Genomic DNA, 9,176 nt, shown 5'->3' with positions numbered 1-9,176 from the left:
TCAATCCTTAGAACAGTTAACGTTCGGTCTACGATCTACGATGTCAGTATTGTCTATAGATACATCCGTCTCTATCAAAATTACCAATCACTGAATGCGGATATTAATGAAATAGCGACGAGAGATCAACGCGGTAGAGAGCGAGGCGAATTGTATAGCTATATCTGCGAATCATTTGGTTGTGAGTATCTTACTTAATTAAATTACCGGATCTCAGTAGCACCAAGATCAATTAGGTTCTTAACGAGCTTAATAGTTTGAACCGCAATTATACATATAAAGAAGTGTATTTATTTTTAGTCTATATAAACAGTGCTCTATACAAATGGAAATATTACCAAATTTTTCGTTTAAGAAAAATCTTACGTATGACGTTTTTCATAATTGTCTTCCTGTCTTTTTCTATTATTATATTAAATTTTCTATTATTATATTAAAATAGATAATTTTAGCCATTTAGAAATATTCTGAATATAATAAAAAGACAAACGTAATAGAGAAAGACAGGAAGACGATATCAACTGTTTCGCTAAAATATTTAAATATCTGCATTATGAGATCAGTAACAGCTGATCATCAATAAGTATTAATAGTAAATTTTAATAAGCATTTTTTTAATATTACATTATTTAATCATTCATAAAGATTTGAATAGTTGACTTAAAAAGGATTAATGATTTTAAAGTTAAAACTAAATTTTTAAACAACAAAGTTTTTCCTAATTTTATATCTACATAAAAAAATGTTATATAATTTACTATTATTATAATTTTCTTCTCAAATTATTACACGTTGAAAAGAATTTGCTTGATTTTAAAATAAGGAAAAGTATAAGGCTCTTGTATATCTCTATTGGCAAATTAATTTGATTTGCGCGTAATTTTTTTCAATTCTTTCCTTCACAATGTATATTTTCACTCATTATTTGTATTTTTACAAAATTTAAAGACATTGGAAGACATTGCCACAGTTTTGAAATATATTTATTACTTATAAATACAAAAAATATTTAAAAATACGAACATTGTGAAATATATTTCAATAGACTCGAAGGATTAAACAAAAAAAAGTTATATAAAACACAAAATTTAATTCAAAAGAGTAAAGTTAAAAAAATTATAAGAAAAAAATTTAATGTAAAAAAAAGAAAGAAAGAAAATCTCAACCACGATCATACTGTCATTTCCTGCCGACTTGTATCGGCATTGCGGATCCGATGACGAATGGTGGACGTTTAAGGTGAATGTCAGTTACTCTCAAGGAGCGACAGCACGAATGGGGTACCGGTTCGAGCCACAGCTTCCGCGGTGGGTATCACGGTAAAAAATTCAATCGACAGAGACTACCTGGCGGTCAATATTAACGACCAGCAATCGAGAGGGTCGCTGTGGCGAGTGCATGATTATTCAGAGAAGAAGAAGATGAAAACAAAAAGGGCAGGGATGGATTTAAGTTAATGAAACTGATTTCAAGTTTTTATCTAGAATAATCTTGTTCAGAAATATATATCAGATATATGGAATTATTATGCAACGCAGTTTGCTTCAAGGCTTTTAAACTATTTTATTAACAGCTTGCAAAGAAAAGGAATAATGAAAAAAAATTAATTAATTGCACAACTTTTATTTTTTGTATACAAAAGTACAATATATTTATATTTCTATTTGTTTCTGTTTCAAATAGATTTTGTGACACTTGATCTTGAGATTTAAGAGAGGCAAAACATTCTATATACTTTTTACAAAATATGCAAAGAGAGACGTTCCATTCAACTTTGCTTTAATTATGTTAATTATACTTCTGTCAGAAAAGCCTCGAAAAATTATTAATTTTATTATTAAATTTTCAGAAAATTCACCATTCGTCCCTGAAGAAAAAGAAGCACAGAACTTTACGCGCGCACGACAACGGGAGAGAGCAAAAAAGAGACGCGGATGATGATGAGCTTCAGGCTGATAGGAGGCCAGGATGATGCGAACGATGTATCACCATCCGGGAAATTAATGTTGAAATATGATCCTGGATGAACGATATGCGGCGCCCAAGCGGGACCAATAGGGACCAACGAGGAAACACGCAGTGGCGAAGAAGAGGATTGCACGAGAGAGGAGGTTGTTACGAGGTCGATTAATGAATCATCGGACGAAATAGTAAGGTGACGAGAATATCGGCGCAACAAATTGGACAGTGAGCTGAAGAGATGAGTGATGAAAGGGAGTAGCTTAGGAGGAATGATTGGAAAGCGAATATAAATACGTGAGTTAAATTTTTGTATTTTGTACAATAATCGCAAATAAGACTATTTTTTCGAAGCCTTCTTTATTGAATCAAAGATGTAAAAGACACTGTAATCTTTTTTTATGACTTATAAAATTCTGTATTTAAACATATTGAGCTTTCTTATTTTAAAGTGAACTTATTTTTCAAACAAAATCAATTTTTAAGATCGATTTAAGATCAATTTTTAATATCGATTTTTTTTTCTACGCAGGATACAATCTCAATTAACATGCGACAGAACAGTTGTGCGACGAAGAATCAAGCGGAGTGTAAAGAAGGACGATGAATCGTGAGGGAGAACTTAAAAATGTAGGATGCAGAGACAGAGGAAGAAAAAGAGAGCGAAGAAGAAAGGAAATACGCAGGATGATAGTGAGATATGTCTAAATATATAATCGTGACACGTGATGGACGTGTTGCGGCCCCTGTCTACGGGGGTCTCGATGAACAGGGCCCCGGTCCGGGACTCGCGGCACCCCGCTACGCGCTATGCATCAACACCCGGGATCCATCCCATTATACCTCATCAAAACAACAAACACGCCTTCCACGCTAAACCAACATCCTTTTGTTCCCATCGAATCCCGCGTATCCATCAGGATCGCCGCGCGAAGGATGCACGTCAGTGACGCGATCTTTTCGACGGGGGGTCCTTAAGGGAGGAAAAAGGAGGGAGACCGGGAGGAATTCGAGAAGATCTCGTGAAATGTTATTAATGTCGCGGGGTCAGAGGGATAAGTACGCCCGGGAAACGTCGTCCTGTAGATTTGTACCTGTCTTCGTCTCGTCTCTCGCAAGGAACGAACGACGAAAGACGTTGATTCTCCTAGTAGAAAAGCGCATGCTGCGATATAAATAATCCAACTGCTTCGCCGAATAAGGAGAGCCCGAGCTCCTACCGCGGGATAGGAGCGGTTTGGGAAAATTAAGACTCTGGAATTTCTTGGATGAGTTATTCGTTGGAACGAAACCCGTTCCATCATATTTCAATTTGTATAGAGATAAAGAACTTTATGCCATTCCGGGAGTAAACGGAATATAATAATTTGCTACAAGGATATAGTATCAATTAATTTTTAATGAGACGCGAATATAAAATGATACATAGACATTTATTAATTTTGATATATTGATTTATGAAAATAAATCTTGTGTGTAGTATTTATACGATCATATGTTCACATTGACGTAATTTGGTACTGCAGATTGTTCTTAGATGGCGCCACGTAATACTTGCAGTAACGATTACAATCTGGATATTTGAGAATTTAATTTTGATAGTTACTTTTAATAATAAAATCAAATCATTATGCAAAATTAACTCGAGGGTCGACAGAAGATACGTTGAAGACCTTTATTAGACGATTGAATTACGGATTTGCTTATCTAAAAAGAGACGAAGAATTTTTTTAAATCATAATATTTCTTATAGTAACATTCAGAAACAAAATTAAAAATTAATTGGAAAAATCATTATATATTATAAATATATTATTATATATTAATAATATATTTATAATATATAATAATTTTTCCAATTAATTTTTAATTTTGTTTCTGAATGTTACTAATAGAAATATTATAATTTTAAAAAATTATTAATATCTGTTTTACATGATATTATTGTCAAATGTCATGAATATTGGAACAAAATATTAATCAAATTTAATTAATTAAATGATCAATACGATATCACTAGTACAATCTATTTAATTGCTAACGAACAAGATACATTACGTTATTTTATTATGTAATGTTAAACTTGAGTGAGTGACATTTCTAATTGTAAGAAATATTCACAATATAGACAATCATTAAAATATTAATTAATGCGTGCGATCGCGATTAATCTTTAATCAGTCTTTCAAAATTCAAAATTAATATGTATGTATGTCAAATTTCTGTGCGTACAACTGACATACTTGAAATTACAATCGCAATAATATGTTGATAAAATTATTACGAAATCGAAATATCGAATCCTATATAATATAAATTTAAATACACACAGTAATAATTTAGACGACAGTTCAAGTAAAAGTAAAAGTTGTAGCCTATAATTGTTTTTGAATTTGGCGCGCGGCGCGCTGTTTGTTGACTTACGTAGTTACTACGTCACGACCGTCGTCCCTCGCGTCCTCCCACTAGTCTCTACATCGCGCTCAATCGGCTCCGCATTTTTCACACATTTTTTCTTATTAAGAATGAATTCCGCGTACGAACGAATGTCGGGAGTATCGAATCGTGTCACGAGCAATTACCAGGAAGTATTAATTAACTCGTACGATTGCGATTAATCAAGCTTCGACAGTCTGCAACCGATGGGGTACGCCGCTTTGCCGCTTTTTCTCCGGATCTATTAATTCATCGAACATTCTGAAGAGGTATGTATCATTTCGTGTCATTTATCCGTACGAATCGCATCGCGTTCGTGCTTTTGCGCTTTGGGAAAATTGTATTTTTTGGATGCTAGATATTTAATTAATAAATAATTCATTGTTTTCAGATGGTTATAGGAGTCGCGCGCGGATCGCGCGAAGTTCGCCGCGCTTAGCACAACTTCAAGCGCTACGTCACAGCGAACTACTTCACTACATACCGCGAATATCGCGAGTGGCGCACGGTTATTTATTGTCGTTATTTATCCGTTGTTATTTATGCAACCGGCTGTGTAGTGCGCGCAATCGGTGTCGGGAGTGCCGTACAAAGTAACGGGCGATCGTTCTATCGTATTATTTATGCGCGAAATCGAAATCAGTAGTGCCTGGTCGATGAAAATGCATCTGGGCGAAGCGACGCAACAATCAACGAGAATATGGCAGCGTTTCAACGACTGGTGAGCAAATTGATTTTATTTACCTGACTATATATCATCGAATTTATATTATCGCCATTTACCTGAAATATATAGCTGGCATATGAAACACGCTAATATAATAACATAATATTATTTATAGGAACGAGGCTTTCTGAAACGACAATCAACGAGACGTAAAATCAACGAAAATGCGGACGTGTTTCAACGACCGGTGAGCAAATTGATTTTATTTTACTTATATGATCGAATTTATATCATCACCATCTGAAATATATATACCCAAAATATGAATGAAAACTACTAACATAATAATATATTATTTAAAAAAATCGATTTTTGAAATTAGCTCAAAAACAAATTTATAAATTATGCATATTTTCTATAAGCACTCGCATTAAGAATTTTGAGAATATTTTCAAGTTTTTTTATTTGAAAGACTGTGTTTATTTACTTCGAGTAAAGTAAAACTCGATTTATTTTTCTTATCATTTGCAAAATATAATAGCCAGTATATAAAAAATGCTAAAATAATGTAAAAATAATATAATATTAATGTTTTCGAGATTAGCTCAGAAAGATATTTAAATTATATATATTTTCAATGAGCATATTACAATCTTGTGAATATTTTAATTTTATTTTATTTGAAAGACTATATTTTATATACTTTGAGCAAAATAAAAATCGAATTTATCTTTAATATTATTCGCGAAATATATAGTTAGTATATAAAAAACGCTAATGCAATAATAATTTAATATTAATTTTTCAAAATTTTTGAGATTAGCTTACAATTAGAAAGAAATTTAAATTATGCATTATATATATTTTCAATAAGCATTTGTCTTAACAATCTTATGAATAGTTTAATGTTTTATGTTATTTTTATATTAAATCTTTCTTATCATTCGCGAAAAAAATGTATTGTCGAGATTAGCTTAGAAAGAAATTTAAATTATGCATTATATATATTTTCAATAAGCATTAACAATCTCATGAATATTTTAATAATACCTAATGAGACCCCTAAAGAGTCTCTAATGAAACGAGTCTGTTATTTGTCAATCTAAACATGATGCGTAAAGTTGCGATCCTCTTTTGAAGTAATTATGATTATTCAATTGAAATAAAGGCGATGCGATGCAATAAAGTTTACATACGAGTTGTATAAAATGTATTCACACACCATCGATTTGCAGCGCAAAACTCGTTTTCAACATCACAATTTATGATATAAGCATATATAAAATTTAATCGACAAATAATTGAATTATAAATATTAAAATCGTTATTTAAAAAAAGAAATTGTTATTTAGAAATGAAAAGGTAAGCAAAGGTTTTTTCAACATATGTATTAATATATATTAATGTGTATTAATTAATCCGCACGAAGTCATCGCTTAATTGGTAGCCGACACTTTTTTCGCAATTTTCAGTTGTTTAGGTATCGCACATCGCACCTCGAGGTGTGAAATCGTTTAGCTACTGCATGTTCACCTGCCATCAAGTTTGTTTCTACGTAGTGATTTATGATGTCTCAATTCAGTTACTCACACAAATATATTTCATTTAGTTTTACTTACATACATATACGCGATTATAACGTCGGTGTACTTTCATTGACGTTTTGAACTTTCTTTCTCTTATTTTTTTTGCTTTCTTTTCTCGTGTTATCTAGTTTTTTAAAGGCATACTAGACATCGAGCATTGCTCGTCATTGACAAAATTCGATATGCAAATTAAAAAAGATTTTTAATTTTCACACTTTTTTCACACTTTTAATTTAAATCATTTAGCTACTACATATCCATCTGTCATTGACTTTCTTATCATTTACACGTGATTTATATGTTTTGCTTTAATTACATACTCGCATTTTATTTCATTCGATTTAATTACATACGTATAATTATGGGTGGGACGATATTGTGTATATGGCGGCATAGTGAAATATCAGACACACCTATAATTGTCATAATAAAATATTTCAATAGCGAATTAATTATTAGTAATACAGTGTTTGATCTGGATATAAATCTAAAAATAAATTTTTTGCATAAAATAGTCATTTAATCAAGTAAGAATTAAAGTGACAGGATTCAAATTATAAATTATCGCTTTATTGTTCGCTTCCTCGCTAATTTTCTAAATATAATTTAAATTGAGAACTAATAAGAAATATTTTATACAATAATTAATTTATAGTAATTGCTTAAGTATAATTATTATTGCAGCAGTAACTTTACGTTATATACATAGTATTTTATTTCTCATGTTTTTTTATAAATATAAAATAATCTATAGTCTCTTGCACAATTATGTTCGAATAGTCAAATTTATACGTATCGAGTATTTCGATCAGTTTGAAATGATAGGTATGTGCGAGATTGAGTCTGGTTTACGTTCGTTTCCTGTCAATCTCCCTTCACTACCTCGCTTAGCTTATTGTAATGCCGTCTGACACTTTATTATTTGCACTTCTGCGTTTGCACGGTGACACTCTGCCACCGAGCTTGTTCAAACAAAGGGTGACAGGGAATAAGACTGCGTAATAACGAAGGGCGTAGTAATTCAATGAATTAGAAAATAATATCACATATCCTTTTTTTGAGAGCAAGCTTTTGAAATGCGAAATAAACTAAAGATATTATAGAAATTCTTCTCTGAATAAGAAAAAACATTATTAACTTGACTAAACCTTTCAACTAAATTACTATTTTGCATTGAAATCAAATGTTTAATATGTTATATTGAATTTAAATATTCTTACATGTTTAATTAACAAAATAATATTTAGTTGGAAGGTTATTTAGTCAGGTTAACAAATTTTCTTTTCGATGTAGTTTCAAGAATACAATGATTTTTATAAATCTATACCATTGGATATTTCAGTAAACAGTTATTTAATTATATAGATCCGCGGAGATATTTAGGAGATTTTTTTATATTCCGTAGAATTTTCTACTCTTGGATATTGGTTCTGCAAAGAATTAAAAATTCGTGACATACGCGGAAATAATTTCTCATATGCAGATTCGCGGGATCGAATTCGGAGGTTCAATTTCCATAAGCGCGTCCGGGGAAAAGGTGGATGTTTACATAGGTAAAGTCGGCAGTTGCGAGCGTATTTACACGAGGATTTCCCTGCGGCGAATCGAGCCGCAGGGCGAATTGGATACCGACTCCGTCGTCTCGCTCGTATCGTCGACGAAGGGTGGCGGTGGGTTTGGATAAGGGTCGTAGGAGGGATCTTTTCCGTCGTCCTCGACGGCGGAGACAAGGGGAGGGAAACGAATAAAAAGGGGGGCGAGAAATGGCGCGGATGCCTCATTACGCATGCACCCCGGCGAAGGGATGTGAGTGAGTGAGCGAGTGACTGACTGACTGACGTGCCTCCTCGTCACGCATACGCTCACATATGTGTGCACGTGAACGTAATATCCACGTGCGCGGACACGCCTATTTTGTCGAGTGTGAGAAGTTTTGCATACACACAGAAGATGCGCGATCGTGTATTGTGACTAACGTTGCGTTGTTCTTTTCCGCGCGACGCTGTGTTGGAAAAGGAGGTTTGGTCTGGCACGGAATAAAAAATCTGCTAGGAAACGTCGGACAGCGATTTTGGATTTTATAATAATTAAATATGGAAGTTAGAAAAGATTTTAATACGTAAAATCAATCGCAAATGCCGGAGAATTTAAAAAGAATGTTTTATTTGTGTATCAAACATCGCGCTGTTAGAACCCGAGATTTGATTTTAGCAAATATGTATCTTGCAAAAATATATATTAGTCAGATATCTTTTGATAAGCTTTTGTTAACGAATAATGAAAGTTTAGTTCTAAATGTTTTAATTTTCAGAACTCTTTCTCTTTTTGAATTTTTATTCTTTTATATATTTCTCTTTTTCATTCTTGATATATTTTCAAAGTCCAACATTTTTGAATTTCAGTGTTTTGATCTACAATTATTAAAATCTTGGAAATTCTTTGTAAGGTACTAAATTAAAAATGTTTTAAATATTTTTATTTTTATATAAAAAAAATTTGCTCAGACAGGAACGAAACTTTTACACATA

General features: G+C 32.3%; 1 protein-coding gene across 1 annotated transcript in view; it reads left to right on the top strand.

Annotated features, from left to right (window-relative positions):
• The first annotated feature begins 45 nt into the window (after nucleotides 1-45).
• The window catches only part of LOC114934945 (uncharacterized), a 76,421-nt gene continuing 67,290 nt past the window's right edge, over nucleotides 46-9,176 (top strand). The window contains exons 1-6 of the mRNA XM_029307660.2: nucleotides 46-181; nucleotides 1,850-2,256; nucleotides 2,492-2,652; nucleotides 4,484-4,664; nucleotides 4,787-5,116; nucleotides 5,238-5,309. The gene's annotated coding sequence lies outside the window, so the exon portion shown is untranslated. The remainder of the gene's footprint in view (nucleotides 182-1,849; nucleotides 2,257-2,491; nucleotides 2,653-4,483; nucleotides 4,665-4,786; nucleotides 5,117-5,237; nucleotides 5,310-9,176) is intronic.

This window comes from Nylanderia fulva, unplaced genomic scaffold (genome assembly GCF_048542155.1).
Source record: "Nylanderia fulva isolate GAGA-0341 unplaced genomic scaffold, ASM4854215v1 Scaffold35, whole genome shotgun sequence".
Classification (NCBI taxonomy): Eukaryota; Metazoa; Arthropoda; class Insecta; order Hymenoptera; family Formicidae; genus Nylanderia; species Nylanderia fulva.
The sequence above is the reverse complement of the archived record's forward strand: the minus strand, read 5'-3'. Positions and strand labels throughout refer to the sequence as shown.